We start from the raw sequence: 17,288 nt of genomic DNA, 5'->3' as shown, positions 1-17,288 counted from the left end.
TGGTTGTTGTTGGAATTGATTTCAATGATGAAGTAGCGGGTAAGATATCTGTCTAGTAAGACAGCTGTCTACCTATCCAATAATAGTATGTATCACCAAGGAGGTTATTCTAACCTCCTTGGTATTCCTTAATATATCAGATAGATTTATAACTTTTTTTTAGATATATATCAATAAAATGAACAAGACAGCACAGTCAGAAACTCCATACATAGTCTCTGAAGACCTATTTACTTCGCGGCTACGTAATCCGACACAAAATTGTCCGTTCAGTGAAACATTATTTTCAACTTGGGAACACCGGATGCAGAAAGCTTTTCTTTTGATTATTTTTTTCTTTCGATTATTGTAAAAAGTGGCCATAAGTAAGCCACCCAAACATCACCTTTCATCTAAGGCCACATGGCGTTGAGAACACCCGATCCCATTCGAACTTGGATAGTTAAGCAACGTCGAGTCCGGCCAGTACCTGGATGGGAGACCACTTGGGAACGAATGCTGAAGGCGTCTCTTTTGACTATTTTTTTCTTTCGATTATTGTAAAAAGTGGCCATAAGTAAGCCACCCAAACATCACCTTTCATCTAAGGCCACATGGCGTTGAGAACACCCGATCCCATTCGAACTCGGATAGTTAAGCAACGTCGAGTCCGGCCAGTACCTGGATGGGAGACCACGTGGGAACGGCGGATGACCCCCCCAAGTCCCTACAGAAACTCCTGGGTTGCGCGACATCTGCTTGGAGATCTCGGGAATCCATGCAGATGTGGGGGAAAGTGTGTTAACCTCTTTGGGATGCCGTATCTATGTTGAGATGGCAGGAATCTGTTGGATTAAAGTGAGAAATTGAATTTTACATCTGCTTTAGCAATTAAAACAAGAAAACACCGCCAAATCCCATTTTATTTCTGTAATAAAGAGATCATAAAACACTTAACATCTTTACCGTCCTCTGTCACATAAAAACGGCTCAAAATTTTTATTCCTTTCTGTTTTAAGTATTTAGGAGGTTATGTTGATACAAAGCATAAATAAGAACTATCAGTAGAAAACATTCAATCCATCTCACTGCATTTATAACTTAGTGTTCTTGTCTTCAAGCAGTAACAGGTAGCATAGAGAAGGTTGCTGTTAGAATCGAGGTATAATTGCTATAGGAAATGAGACTTGATGTCTTTGAGGGAATTTAGGAGCTGAACAAGATGAAGAGAATTCAGGTTCTGGGGCACTGGTGATGCCAGCTGTTGGACAGCTCCCCTTGGACAGAACTTAGAACTCTTCTTCCTATCTTTGTTCAGGTGCCATTTTCTTTTCAAACCATTCAATAATCACAATCCTTTCTAACAAAATTCTTCCTTGATCAGAAAACTCTTCCCAAAACTGATGTGCCTGCAAGTCTTAAGTGTCTGAACACGGTATGGTGATGCAAAATAGCAAAATGTTTCATACACCTTACAGTGCAAGACTTGTGCTGTTTTCTAACAGCCAACCAAATGTTGGATTGAGAGATTGTGAGCTTCTTCTGACAGCCAGGCGAGGTTGGAGGTTGGATTGAAAAAAATGGATTGGCTTTAGGTAAACAGGGCAAGTCAGAAGAAGGTCAGAACCTTCTCATCAAACCTCTGCTTGGAGAGCACCAGTTGACAGAGTGCTGGCTCCCAGCTGGTGTGATGTCTCCTCAGGTAATAAGTTGTAAGTATACTGGCACCTCTGATTCATCAAGGACACTTTCTCATTTCTGAAGAAGAAATCAGACCAAGATTTATGATAAAGTACATTTCAAGACAGTGTAAGAAGAATGAATTTCACAAAGCATAGTAGTCTTTGAAGAAACGAAATCATTTCTAACTTTAAAATTTCTGTAAAATTCTATGGAAGCAGTCTTCATATGTATTATCTCCAATTAAAATGTCTTCATATTCTATGAAACTCTGACATCAGGTGTCAGTGTAACACACACAGCACAAGACATCATCAAAGGTTATCTAGCCTAAGACAAGAAGGTAAATGCTGAAAGTACAGCAACACACTATACACACTTGTACAAACATGTACAAATAAAGCATGTACAAATGTCATTTCAATCTCAGCATCATATAACGTAACATGTCCTGTAGGTGCCAACAATACAGTATCACTTGCATAGTCAGGATCCTGCTGTAACTTGTAAACAGTAGAGTCAGCTTTCACTTGTTTCTTTGAGTCCGGTTCCTGCAGGAGATAAAACAGTAGGATGGGACGTCAAGTCAGGGGTTCTATGTTTGAGGAGAGACACACCTCGAGCACGTTAAACTTAAAGAACCGACCAGTCTTATTATAGAAAAGATTACTTATTGGTGTGAGTGGATTAAACCTATCAGTCTGGTCTTATGCGGCTTGTAGAAAACACCGATGCCTTACAAGTAGAGGTGCTAAGTTTGTCCATACACAAAACAGTACAATCTGTAATCAAAACTTAGTCAAAATGATCTAAAAGTTATCTTACCTCCGACCAGGTTCAGCCTTGACAAAATGACAGGTGAGAGGAGGAAACTCTCCATCTCCTCTCCATGTTCAACCTTCACCTGGTGTAGTAAACATAAACACATATCAATTATATGTATGTACAGTAGTTCAGTTTCTTCATTCTGTAACGCTATGCAAAAACCTTACTTTGTCCCATCCTAGTAGCCTGTTATCTAGATTAAGATAGATCATCTAAGGTAAAGCCTAAAACAGAAGCAGATCTAAAATTGACTTCATCTGCAACAGAACCAGTTAGTATGGATACAAGAATATGTAGCTACTAGCTAGTAGGGGACTAGCTATGCCCCTGAAAACACAAAGATTATTACCGCAAAATGTCAATAACATTGTTCCAAAGCTAACAAGATGCACCAGCTAGCAAAATGAGTGAAAAATTAGCTCAGATTCAACGGCAAGTGGATCTATGTTGTCTATGCACAAGAACATGCAAAATCAGCATCTCTTAACAATGGTATTTTTGACAATAGAAGCTGACATTTTTCAGATAATCTATCAAGACAGGCACCCCCAAAACTAGATAGCTTTGTGCACAACTACATGACCTTAAAAAAGAGCCAAGAATGGGGGAGATGGGACTTACCTGAGGAAAATGACAGCGGGATGAATTGACAGGAAAATGCCATGAAATCCCCATACATAAACAATGGCATATTGGACAATAGAAGTTGTCAATTTTCAGAAAATCTGTCAACACAGGAAAACCCCAAACTAGATAGATTTGTGCACCACTAAATGACCTTAAAAAAGAGCCAAGAATGGGGGAGATGGGACTTACCTGAGCCAAGTGACAGCGGTATGAATTGACAGGAAAATGCCATGAAATCCCCATACATAAACAATGGCATATTGGACAATAGAAGTTGTCAATTTTCAGAAAATCTATCAACACAGGAAAAACCCAAATTAGATAGATTTGTGCACCACTAAATGACCTTAAAAAAGAGCCAAGAATGAGGGAGATGGGACTTACCTGAGCCAAGTGACAGCGGTATGAATTCAGGTAAAATTACCCTCCACCATGCCGAATTTACTATACTTAAACAATGGGATTTTGACGAAATAACTAGTCAATTTTCGTAAAATCTACCGACGGAGCTAAAACTAAAACTAGATAGCCTTGTGCGCCACCAGATTCCCTACAAAATGAGACAAATTTGAAGAAGATTGGCCTCACCTGAGCGAGATGACAGCAGAAAAGGTGCCTCGCTTCGCACACTGATGGCCGGTTGCCGCCATCTTGGATTTGACCCCGGTTTGAACTCTGACTTACGGGGGTCGCGCAGCCTGATTGGTCTGTTGAGCAAAAGGCCCTGCTCAACGTGGCTCAATGATTGGCGGGTTGAGTACTCAACTTGCTCAACGTCGCTCAACCATTGGTCAACAAAGGTACTTGGCTGGGAAACCGCCTGGGAACGAATGCTGAAGGCGTCTCTTTTGATTATTTTTATCTTTCGATTATTGTAAAAAGTGGCCATAAGTAAGCCACCCAAACATCACCTTTCATCTAAGGCCACATGGCGTTGAGAACACCCGATCCCATTCGAACTCGGATAGTTAAGCAACGTCGAGTCCGGCCAGTACCTGGATGGGAGACCACTTGGGAACGAATGCTGAAGGCGTCTCTTTTGACTATTTTTTTTCTTTCGATTATTGTAAAAAGTGGCCATAAGTAAGCCACCCAAACATCACCTTTCATCTAAGGCCACATGGCGTTGAGAACACCCGATCCCATTCGAACTCGGATAGTTAAGCAACGTCGAGTCCGGCCAATACCTGGATGGGAGACCACTTGGGAACGAATGCTGAAGGCGTCTCTTTTAACTATTTTTTTCTTTCGATTATTGTAAAAAGTGGCCATAAGAAAGCCACCCAAACATCACCTTTCATCTATAGCCACATGGCGTTGAGAACACCCGATCCCATTCGAACTCGGATAGTTAAGCAACGTCGAGTCCGGCCAGTACCTGGATGGGAGACCACGTGGGAACGAATGCTGAAGGCGTCTCTTTTGATTACTTTTTTTCTTTCGATTATTGTAAAAAGTGGCCATAAGTAAGCCACCCAAACATCACCTTTCATCTAAGGCCACATGGCGTTGAGAACACCCGATCCCATTCGAACTCGGATAGTTAAGCAACGTCGAGTCCGGCCAGTACCTGGATGGGAGACCACGTGGGAACGAATGCTGAAGGCGTCTCTTTTGATTATTTTTTTCTTTCGATTATTGTAAAAAGTGGCCGTAAGTAAGCCACCCAAACATCACCTTTCATCTAAGGCCACATGGCGTTGAGAACACCCGATCCCATTCGAACTCGGATAGTTAAGCAACGTCGAGTCCGGCCAGTACCTGGATGGGAGACCACTTGGGAACGAATGCTGAAGGCGTCTCTTTTGATTATTTTTTTCTTTCGATTATTGTAAAAAGTGGCCATAAGTAAGCCACCCAAACATCACCTTTCATCTAAGGCCACATGGCGTTGAGAACACCCGATCCCATTCGAACTCGGATAGTTAAGCAACGTCGAGTCCGGCCAGTACCTGGATGGGAGACCACTTGGGAACGAATGCTGAAGGCGTCTCTTTTGATTCTTTTTTTCTTTCGATTATTGTAAAAAGTGGCCATAAGTAAGCCACCCAAACATCACCTTTCATCTAAGGCCACATGGCGTTGAGAACACCCGATCCCATTCGAACTCGGATAGTTAAACAACGTCGAGTCCGGCCAATACCTGGATGGGAGACCACTTGGGAACGAATGCTGAAGGCGTCTCTTTTGATTCTTTTTTTCTTTCGATTATTGTAAAAAGTGGCCATAAGTAAGCCACCCAAACATCACCTTTCATCTAAGGCCACATGGCGTTGAAAACACCCGATCCCATTCGAACTCGGATAGTTAAGCAACGTCGAGTCCGGCCAGTACCTGGATGGGAGACCACTTGGGAACGAATGCTGAAGGCGGCTCTTTTGACTATTTTTTTCTTTCGATTATTGTAAAAAGTGGCCATAAGTAAGCCACCCAAACATCACCTTTCATCTAAGCCCACATGGCGTTGAGAACACCCGATCCCATTCGAACTCGGATAGTTAAGCAACGTCGAGTCCGGCCAATACCTGGATGGGAGACCACTTGAATGCTGAAGGCGTCTCTTTTGACTATTTTTTTCTTTCGATTATTGTAAAAAGTGGCCATAAGTAAGCCAACCAAACATCACCTTTCATCTAAGGCCACATGGCGTTGAGAACACCCGATCCCATTCGAACTCGGATAGTTAAGCAACGTCGAGTCCGACCAGTACCTGGATGGGAGACCACTTGGAAACGAATGCTGAAGGCGTCTCTTTTGATTATTTTTTTCTTTCGATTATTGTAAAAAGTGGCCATAAGTAAGCCACCCAAACATCACCTTTCATCTAAGGCCACATGGCGTTGAGAACACCCGATCCCATTCGAACTCGGATAGTTAAACAACGTCGAGTCCGGCCAATACCTGGATGGGAGACCACTTGGGAACGAATGCTGAAGGCGTCTCTTTTGATTCTTTTTTTCTTTCGATTATTGTAAAAAGTGGCCATAAGTAAGCCACCCAAACATCACCTTTCATCTAAGGCCACATGGCGTTGAAAACACCCGATCCCATTCGAACTCGGATAGTTAAGCAACGTCGAGTCCGGCCAGTACCTGGATGGGAGACCACTTGGGAACGAATGCTGAAGGCGGCTCTTTTGACTATTTTTTTCTTTCGATTATTGTAAAAAGTGGCCATAAGTAAGCCACCCAAACATCACCTTTCATCTAAGCCCACATGGCGTTGAGAACACCCGATCCCATTCGAACTCGGATAGTTAAGCAACGTCGAGTCCGGCCAATACCTGGATGGGAGACCACTTGAATGCTGAAGGCGTCTCTTTTGACTATTTTTTTCTTTCGATTATTGTAAAAAGTGGCCATAAGTAAGCCAACCAAACATCACCTTTCATCTAAGGCCACATGGCGTTGAGAACACCCGATCCCATTCGAACTCGGATAGTTAAGCAACGTCGAGTCCGACCAGTACCTGGATGGGAGACCACTTGGAAACGAATGCTGAAGGCGTCTCTTTTGATTATTTTTTTCTTTCGATTATTGTAAAAAGTGGCCATAAGTAAGCCACCCAAACATCACCTTTCATCTAAGGCCACATGGCGTTGAGAACACCCGATCCCATTCAAACTCGGATAGTTAAGCAACGTCGAGTCCGGCCAGTACCTGGATGGGAGACCACTTGGAAACGAATGCTGAAGGCGTCTCTTTTGACTATTTTTTTTCTTTCGATTATTGTAAAAAGTGGCCATAAGTAAGCCACCCAAACATCACCTTTCATCTAAGGCCACATGGTGTGAGAACACCCGATCCCATTCGAACTCGGATAGTTAAGCAACGTCGAGTCCGACCAGTACCTGGATGGGAGACCACTTGGAAACGAATGCTGAAGGCGTCTCTTTTGATTATTTTTTTCTTTCGATTATTGTAAAAAGTGGCCATAAGTAAGCCACCCAAACATCACCTTTCATCTAAGGCCACATGGCGTTGAGAACACCCGATCCCATTCAAACTCGGATAGTTAAGCAACGTCGAGTCCGGCCAGTACCTGGATGGGAGACCACTTGGAAACGAATGCTGAAGGCGTCTCTTTTGATTATTTTTTTCTTTCGATTATTGTAAAAAGTGGCCATAAGTAAGCCACCCAAACATCACCTTTCATCTAAGGCCACATGGTGTGAGAACACCCGATCCCATTCGAACTCGGATAGTTAAGCAACGTCGAGTCCGGCCAGTACCTGGATGGGAGACCACTTGGGAACGAATGCTGAAGGCGTCTCTTTTGATTATTTTTTTCTTTCGATTATTGTAAAAAGTGGCCATAAGTAAGCCACCCAAACATCACCTTTCATCTAAGGCCACATGGCGTTGAGAACACCCGATCCCATTCGAACTCGGATAGTTAAGCAACGTCGAGTCCGGCCAGTACCTGGATGGGAGACCACTTGGGAACGAATGCTGAAGGCGTCTCTTTTGATTATTTTTTTCTTTCGATTATTGTAAAAAGTGGCCATAAGTAAGCCACCCAAACATCACCTTTCATCTAAGGCCACATGGCGTTGAGAACACCCGATCCCATTCGAACTCGGATAGTTAAGCAACGTCGAGTCCGGCCAGTACCTGGATGGGAGACCACTTGGGAACGAATGCTGAAGGCGTCTCTTTTGACTATTTTTTTCTTTCGATTATTGTAAAAAGTGGCCATAAGTAAGCCACCCAAACATCACCTTTCATCTAAGGCCACATGGCGTTGAGAACACCCGATCCCATTCGAACTCGGATAGTTAAGCAACGTCAAGTCCGGCCAGTACCTGGATGGGAGACCACTTGAATGCTGAAGGCGCCTCTTTTGACTATTTTTTTCTTTCGATTATTGTAAAAAGTGGCCATAAGTAAGCCACCCAAACATCACCTTTCATCTAAGGCCACATGGCGTTGAGAACACCCGATCCCATTCGAACTCGGATAGTTAAGCAACGTCGAGTCCGGCCAGTACCTGGATGGGAGACCACTTGGGAACGAATGCTGAAGGCGTCTCTTTTGACTATTTTGTTCTTTCGATTATTGTAAAAAGTGGCCATAAGTAAGCCACCCAAACATCACCTTTCATCTAAGGCCACATGGCGTTGAGAACACCCGATCCCATTCGAACTCGGATAGTTAAGCAACGTCGAGTCCGACCAGTACCTGGATGGGAGACCACTTGGAAACGAATGCTGAAGGCGTCTCTTTTGATTATTTTTTTCTTTCGATTATTGTAAAAAGTGGCCATAAGTAAGCCACCCAAACATCACCTTTCATCTAAGGCCACATGGCGTTGAGAACACCCGATCCCATTCGAACTCGGATAGTTAAGCAACGTCGAGTCCGGCCAATACCTGGATGGGAGACCACTTGGGAACGAATGCTGAAGGCGTCTCTTTTAACTATTTTTTTCTTTCGATTATTGTAAAAAGTGGCCATAAGAAAGCCACCCAAACATCACCTTTCATCTATAGCCACATGGCGTTGAGAACACCCGATCCCATTCGAACTCGGATAGTTAAGCAACGTCGAGTCCGGCCAGTACCTGGATGGGAGACCACGTGGGAACGAATGCTGAAGGCGTCTCTTTTGATTACTTTTTTTCTTTCGATTATTGTAAAAAGTGGCCATAAGTAAGCCACCCAAACATCACCTTTCATCTAAGGCCACATGGCGTTGAGAACACCCGATCCCATTCGAACTCGGATAGTTAAGCAACGTCGAGTCCGGCCAGTACCTGGATGGGAGACCACGTGGGAACGAATGCTGAAGGCGTCTCTTTTGATTATTTTTTTCTTTCGATTATTGTAAAAAGTGGCCGTAAGTAAGCCACCCAAACATCACCTTTCATCTAAGGCCACATGGCGTTGAGAACACCCGATCCCATTCGAACTCGGATAGTTAAGCAACGTCGAGTCCGGCCAGTACCTGGATGGGAGACCACTTGGGAACGAATGCTGAAGGCGTCTCTTTTGATTATTTTTTTCTTTCGATTATTGTAAAAAGTGGCCATAAGTAAGCCACCCAAACATCACCTTTCATCTAAGGCCACATGGCGTTGAGAACACCCGATCCCATTCGAACTCGGATAGTTAAGCAACGTCGAGTCCGGCCAGTACCTGGATGGGAGACCACTTGGGAACGAATGCTGAAGGCGTCTCTTTTGATTCTTTTTTTCTTTCGATTATTGTAAAAAGTGGCCATAAGTAAGCCACCCAAACATCACCTTTCATCTAAGGCCACATGGCGTTGAGAACACCCGATCCCATTCGAACTCGGATAGTTAAACAACGTCGAGTCCGGCCAATACCTGGATGGGAGACCACTTGGGAACGAATGCTGAAGGCGTCTCTTTTGATTCTTTTTTTCTTTCGATTATTGTAAAAAGTGGCCATAAGTAAGCCACCCAAACATCACCTTTCATCTAAGGCCACATGGCGTTGAAAACACCCGATCCCATTCGAACTCGGATAGTTAAGCAACGTCGAGTCCGGCCAGTACCTGGATGGGAGACCACTTGGGAACGAATGCTGAAGGCGGCTCTTTTGACTATTTTTTTCTTTCGATTATTGTAAAAAGTGGCCATAAGTAAGCCACCCAAACATCACCTTTCATCTAAGCCCACATGGCGTTGAGAACACCCGATCCCATTCGAACTCGGATAGTTAAGCAACGTCGAGTCCGGCCAATACCTGGATGGGAGACCACTTGAATGCTGAAGGCGTCTCTTTTGACTATTTTTTTCTTTCGATTATTGTAAAAAGTGGCCATAAGTAAGCCAACCAAACATCACCTTTCATCTAAGGCCACATGGCGTTGAGAACACCCGATCCCATTCGAACTCGGATAGTTAAGCAACGTCGAGTCCGACCAGTACCTGGATGGGAGACCACTTGGAAACGAATGCTGAAGGCGTCTCTTTTGATTATTTTTTTCTTTCGATTATTGTAAAAAGTGGCCATAAGTAAGCCACCCAAACATCACCTTTCATCTAAGGCCACATGGCGTTGAGAACACCCGATCCCATTCGAACTCGGATAGTTAAACAACGTCGAGTCCGGCCAATACCTGGATGGGAGACCACTTGGGAACGAATGCTGAAGGCGTCTCTTTTGATTCTTTTTTTCTTTCGATTATTGTAAAAAGTGGCCATAAGTAAGCCACCCAAACATCACCTTTCATCTAAGGCCACATGGCGTTGAAAACACCCGATCCCATTCGAACTCGGATAGTTAAGCAACGTCGAGTCCGGCCAGTACCTGGATGGGAGACCACTTGGGAACGAATGCTGAAGGCGGCTCTTTTGACTATTTTTTTCTTTCGATTATTGTAAAAAGTGGCCATAAGTAAGCCACCCAAACATCACCTTTCATCTAAGCCCACATGGCGTTGAGAACACCCGATCCCATTCGAACTCGGATAGTTAAGCAACGTCGAGTCCGGCCAATACCTGGATGGGAGACCACTTGAATGCTGAAGGCGTCTCTTTTGACTATTTTTTTCTTTCGATTATTGTAAAAAGTGGCCATAAGTAAGCCAACCAAACATCACCTTTCATCTAAGGCCACATGGCGTTGAGAACACCCGATCCCATTCGAACTCGGATAGTTAAGCAACGTCGAGTCCGACCAGTACCTGGATGGGAGACCACTTGGAAACGAATGCTGAAGGCGTCTCTTTTGATTATTTTTTTCTTTCGATTATTGTAAAAAGTGGCCATAAGTAAGCCACCCAAACATCACCTTTCATCTAAGGCCACATGGCGTTGAGAACACCCGATCCCATTCAAACTCGGATAGTTAAGCAACGTCGAGTCCGGCCAGTACCTGGATGGGAGACCACTTGGAAACGAATGCTGAAGGCGTCTCTTTTGACTATTTTTTTTCTTTCGATTATTGTAAAAAGTGGCCATAAGTAAGCCACCCAAACATCACCTTTCATCTAAGGCCACATGGTGTGAGAACACCCGATCCCATTCGAACTCGGATAGTTAAGCAACGTCGAGTCCGACCAGTACCTGGATGGGAGACCACTTGGAAACGAATGCTGAAGGCGTCTCTTTTGATTATTTTTTTCTTTCGATTATTGTAAAAAGTGGCCATAAGTAAGCCACCCAAACATCACCTTTCATCTAAGGCCACATGGCGTTGAGAACACCCGATCCCATTCAAACTCGGATAGTTAAGCAACGTCGAGTCCGGCCAGTACCTGGATGGGAGACCACTTGGAAACGAATGCTGAAGGCGTCTCTTTTGATTATTTTTTTCTTTCGATTATTGTAAAAAGTGGCCATAAGTAAGCCACCCAAACATCACCTTTCATCTAAGGCCACATGGTGTGAGAACACCCGATCCCATTCGAACTCGGATAGTTAAGCAACGTCGAGTCCGGCCAGTACCTGGATGGGAGACCACTTGGGAACGAATGCTGAAGGCGTCTCTTTTGATTATTTTTTTCTTTCGATTATTGTAAAAAGTGGCCATAAGTAAGCCACCCAAACATCACCTTTCATCTAAGGCCACATGGCGTTGAGAACACCCGATCCCATTCGAACTCGGATAGTTAAGCAACGTCGAGTCCGGCCAGTACCTGGATGGGAGACCACTTGGGAACGAATGCTGAAGGCGTCTCTTTTGATTATTTTTTTCTTTCGATTATTGTAAAAAGTGGCCATAAGTAAGCCACCCAAACATCACCTTTCATCTAAGGCCACATGGCGTTGAGAACACCCGATCCCATTCGAACTCGGATAGTTAAGCAACGTCGAGTCCGGCCAGTACCTGGATGGGAGACCACTTGGGAACGAATGCTGAAGGCGTCTCTTTTGACTATTTTTTTCTTTCGATTATTGTAAAAAGTGGCCATAAGTAAGCCACCCAAACATCACCTTTCATCTAAGGCCACATGGCGTTGAGAACACCCGATCCCATTCGAACTCGGATAGTTAAGCAACGTCAAGTCCGGCCAGTACCTGGATGGGAGACCACTTGAATGCTGAAGGCGCCTCTTTTGACTATTTTTTTCTTTCGATTATTGTAAAAAGTGGCCATAAGTAAGCCACCCAAACATCACCTTTCATCTAAGGCCACATGGCGTTGAGAACACCCGATCCCATTCGAACTCGGATAGTTAAGCAACGTCGAGTCCGGCCAGTACCTGGATGGGAGACCACTTGGGAACGAATGCTGAAGGCGTCTCTTTTGACTATTTTTTTCTTTCGATTATTGTAAAAAGTGGCCATAAGTAAGCCACCCAAACATCACCTTTCATCTAAGGCCACATGGCGTTGAGAACACCCGATCCCATTCGAACTCGGATAGTTAAGCAACGTCGAGTCCGACCAGTACCTGGATGGGAGACCACTTGGAAACGAATGCTGAAGGCGTCTCTTTTGATTATTTTTTTCTTTCGATTATTGTAAAAAGTGGCCATAAGTAAGCCACCCAAACATCACCTTTCATCTAAGGCCACATGGCGTTGAGAACACCCGATCCCATTCGAACTCGGATAGTTAAGCAACGTCGAGTCCGGCCAATACCTGGATGGGAGACCACTTGAATGCTGAAGGCGTCTCTTTTGACTATTTTTTTCTTTCGATTATTGTAAAAAGTGGCCATAAGTAAGCCACCCAAACATCACCTTTCATCTAAGGCCACATGGCGTTGAGAACACCCGATCCCATTCGAACTCGGATAGTTAAGCAACGTCGAGTCCGGCCAGTACCTGGATGGGAGACCACTTGGGAACGAATGCTGAAGGCGTCTCTTTTGACTATTTTGTTCTTTCGATTATTGTAAAAAGTGGCCATAAGTAAGCCACCCAAACATCACCTTTCATCTAAGGCCACATGGCGTTGAGAACACCCGATCCCATTCGAACTCGGATAGTTAAGCAACGTCGAGTCCGACCAGTACCTGGATGGGAGACCACTTGGAAACGAATGCTGAAGGCGTCTCTTTTGATTATTTTTTTCTTTCGATTATTGTAAAAAGTGGCCATAAGTAAGCCACCCAAACATCACCTTTCATCTAAGGCCACATGGCGTTGAGAACACCCGATCCCATTCAAACTCGGATAGTTAAGCAACGTCGAGTCCGGCCAGTACCTGGATGGGAGACCACTTGGGAACGAATGCTGAAGGCGTCTCTTTTGATTATTTTTTTCTTTCGATTATTGTAAAAAGTGGCCATAAGTAAGCCACCCAAACATCACCTTTCATCTAAGGCCACATGGTGTGAGAACACCCGATCCCATTCGAACTCGGATAGTTAAGCAACGTCGAGTCCGGCCAGTACCTGGATGGGAGACCACTTGGGAACGGGGAACGAATGCTGAAGGCGTCTCTTTTGATTATTTTTTTCTTTCGATTATTGTAAAAAGTGGCCATAAGTAAGCCACCCAAACATCACCTTTCATCTAAGGCCACATGGCGTTGAGAACACCCGATCCCATTCGAACTCGGATAGTTAAGCAACGTCGAGTCCGGCCAGTACCTGGATGGGAGACCACTTGGGAACGGCGGATGACCCCCCCAAGTCCCTACAGAAACTCCTGGGTTAAGCGACATCTGCTTGGAGATCTCGGGAATCCATGCAGATGTGGGGGAAAGTGTGTTAACCTCTTTGGGATGCCGTATCTATGTTGAGATGGCAGGAATCTGTTGGATTAAAGTGAGAAATTGAATTTTACATCTGCTTTAGCAATTAAAACATGAAAACACCGCCAAATCCCATTTTATTTCTGTAATAAAGAGATCATAAAACACTTAACATCTTTACCGTCCTCTGTCACATAAAAAGGGCTCAAAATTTTTATTCCTTTCTGTTTTAAGTATTTAGGAGGTTATGTTGATACAAAGTATAAATAAGAACAGTCAGTAGAAAACATTCAATACATCTCACTGCATTTATAACTTAGTGTTCTTGTCTTCAAGCAGTAACAGGTAGCATAGAGAAGGTTGCTGTTAGAATCGAGGTATAATTGCTATAGGAAATGAGACTTGATGTCTTTGAGGGAATTTAGGAGCTGAACAAGATGAAGAGAATTCAGGTTCTGGGGCACTGGTGATGCCAGCTGTTGGACAGCTCCCCTTGGACAGAACTTAGAACTCTTCTTCCTATATTTGTTCAGGTGCCATTTTCTTTTCAAACCATTCAATAATCACAATCCTTTCTAACAAAATTCTTCCTTGATCAGAAAACTCTTCCCAAAACTGTTGTGCCTGCAAGTCTTAAGTGTCTGAACACGGTATGGTGATGCAAAATAGCAAAATGTTTCATACACCTTACAGTGCAAGACTTGTGCTGTTTTCTAACAGCCAACCAAATGTTGGATTGAGAGATTGTGAGCTTCTTCTGACAGCCAGGCGAGGTTGGAGGTTGGATTGAAAAAAATGGATTGGCTTTAGGTAAACGGGGCAAGTCAGAAGAAGGTCACAACCTTCTCATCAAACCTCTGCTTGGAGAGCACCAGTTGACAGAGTGCTGGCTCCCAGCTGGTGTGATGTCTCCTCAGGCAATAAGTTGTAAGTATACTGGCACCTCTGATTCATCAAGGACACTTTCTCATTTCTGAAGAAGAAATCAGACCAAGATTTATGATAAAGTACATTTCAAGACAGTGTAAGAATGAATTTCACAAAGCATAGTAGTCTTTGAAGAAACGAAATCATTTCTAACTTTAAAATTTCTGTAAAATTCTATGGAAGCAGTCTTCATATGTATCATCTCCAATTAAAATGTCTTCATATTCTATGAAACTCTGACATCAGGTGTCAGTGTAACACACACAGCACAAGACATCATCAAATGTTATCTAGCCTAAGACAAGAAGGTAAATGCTGAAAGTACAGCAACACACTATACACACTTGTACAAACATGTACAAATAAAGCATGTACAAATGTCATTTCAATCTCAGCATCATAAAACGTAACATGACCTGTAGGTGCCAACAATACAGTATCACTTGCATAGTCAGGATCCTGCTGCAACCTGTAAACAGTAGAGTCAGCTTTCACTTGTTTCTTTGAGTCCGGTTCCTGCAGAAGATAAAACAGTAGGATGGGACGTCAAGTCAGAGGTTCTATGTTTGAGGAGAGACACACCTCGAGCACGTTAAACTTAAAGAACCGACCAGTCTTATTATAGAAAAGATTACTTATTGGTGTGAGTGGATTAAACCTATCAGTTTGGTCTTATGCGGCTTGTAGAAAACACCAATGCCTTACAAGTAGAGGTGCTAAGTTTGTCCATACACAAAACAGTACAATCTGTAATCAAAACTTAGTCAAAATGATCTAAAAGTTATCTTACCTCCGACCAGGTTCAGCCTTGACAAAATGACAGGTGAGAGAAGGAAACTCTCCATCTCCTCTCCATGTTCAACCTTCACCTGGTGTAGTAAACATAAACACAATATCAATTATACATACAGTAGTTCAGTTTCTTCATTCTGTAACGCTATGCAAAAACCTTACTTTGTCCCATCCTAGTAGCCTGTTATCTAGATTAAGATAGATCATCTAACGTAAAGCCTAAAACAGAAGCAGATCTAAAATTGACTTCATCTGCAACAGAACCAGTTTTGGATACAAGAATATGTAGCTACTAGCTAGTAGGGGACTAGCTATGCCCCTGAAAACACAAAGATTATTACCGCAAAAGGTCAATAACATTGTTCCAAAGCTAACAAGATGCACCAGATAGCAAAATGAGTGAAAAATTAGCTCAGATTCAACGGCAACTGGATCTATGTTGTCTATACACAAGAACATGCAAAATCAGCATCTCTTAACAATGGTATTTTTGACAATAGAAGCTGACATTTTTCAGACAATCTATCAAGACAGGCACCCCCAAAACTAGATAGCTTTGTGCACAACTACATGACCTTAAAAAAGAGCCAAGAATGGAGGAGATGGGACTTACCTGAGGAAAATGACAGCGGGATGAATTGACAGGAAAATGCCATGAAATCCCCATACATAAACCAAGGAGGTTAAACAATGGCATATTGGACAATAGAAGTTGTCAATTTTCAGAAAATCTGTCAACACAGGAAAACCCCAAACTAGATAGACTTGTAAAAGAGCCAAGAATGGGGGAGATGGGACTTACCTGAGCCAAGTGACAGCGGTATAAATTCAGGTAAAATTACCCTCCACCATGCCGAATTTACTATACTTAAACAATGGGATTTTGACGAAATAACTAGTCAATTTTCGTAAAATCTGCCGACGGAGCTAAAACCTAAACTAGATAGCCTTGTGCGCCACCAGATTCCCTACAAAATGAGACAAATTTGAAGAAGATTAGCCTCACCTGAGCGAGATGACAGCAGAAAAGGTGCCTCGCTTCGCACACTAATGGCCGGTTGCCGCCATCTTGGATTTGACCCCAGTTTCAACTCTGACATACGGGGGTCGCGCAGCCTGATTGGTCTGTTGAGCAAAAGACCCTGCTCAACGTGGCTCAATGATTGGCGGGTTGAGTACTCAACTTGCTCAACGTCGCTCAACCATTGGTCAACAAAGGTACTTGGCTGCCTGGGAACGGATGCTGAAGGCGTCTCTTTTGATTCTTTTTTTTCTTTCGATTATTGTAAAAAGTGGCCATAAGTAAGCCACCCAAACATCACCTTTCATCTAAGGCCACATGGCGTTGAGAACACCCGATCCCATTCGAACTCGGATAGTTAAGCAACGTCGAGTCCGGCCAGTACCTGGATGGGAGAACACTTGGGAACGAATGCTGAAGACGTCTCTTTTGACTATTTTTTTCTTTCGATTATTGCAAAAAGTGGCCATAAGAAAGCCACCCAAACATCACCTTTCATCTAAGGCCACATGGCGTTGAGAACACCCGATCCCATTTGAACTCGGATAGTTAAGCAACGTCGAGTCCGGCCAGTACCTGGATGGGAGAACACTTGGGAACGAATGCTGAAGGCGTCTCTTTTGATTCTTTTTTTCTTTCGATTATTGTAAAAAGTGGCCATAAGTAAGCCACCCAAACATCACCTTTCATCTAAGGCCACATGGCGTTGAGAACACCCGATCCCATTCGAACTCGGATAGTTAAGCAACGTCGAGTCCGGCCAGTACCTGGATGGGAGACCACTTGGGAACGAGATATTTGCGTCGTATAACAAGGAATGAAA

General features: G+C 43.5%; 1 protein-coding gene and 2 long non-coding RNA genes across 3 annotated transcripts in view; 1 reads left to right on the top strand and 2 right to left on the bottom strand.

The window, feature by feature from the left end:
• The window catches only part of LOC136429781 (ankyrin repeat and SOCS box protein 9-like), a 42,064-nt gene that overhangs the window by 22,833 nt on the left and 1,943 nt on the right, over window positions 1–17,288 (top strand). The gene's annotated exons all lie outside the window — the stretch shown is intronic.
• On the bottom strand, window positions 1,280–3,923 carry LOC136429775 (uncharacterized). Its single transcript, XR_010754808.1, has 4 exons — window positions 3,700–3,923; window positions 2,485–2,563; window positions 2,142–2,210; window positions 1,280–1,737 (listed from the first exon to the last, which is right to left on the bottom strand). It is a non-coding gene; the product is annotated as an uncharacterized lncRNA (long non-coding RNA).
• Window positions 14,291–16,530, bottom strand: LOC136429774 (uncharacterized). The gene is made up of 4 exons (XR_010754807.1): window positions 16,451–16,530; window positions 15,443–15,521; window positions 15,069–15,168; window positions 14,291–14,698 (listed from the first exon to the last, which is right to left on the bottom strand). It is a non-coding gene; the product is annotated as an uncharacterized lncRNA (long non-coding RNA).

The sequence above is a fragment of the Branchiostoma lanceolatum genome, chromosome 3, assembly GCF_035083965.1.
Source record: "Branchiostoma lanceolatum isolate klBraLanc5 chromosome 3, klBraLanc5.hap2, whole genome shotgun sequence".
Taxonomy (NCBI): Eukaryota; Metazoa; Chordata; class Leptocardii; order Amphioxiformes; family Branchiostomatidae; genus Branchiostoma; species Branchiostoma lanceolatum.
Note: the sequence above shows the minus strand (reverse complement) of the source record. Positions and strands in the feature narration are given on the sequence as shown.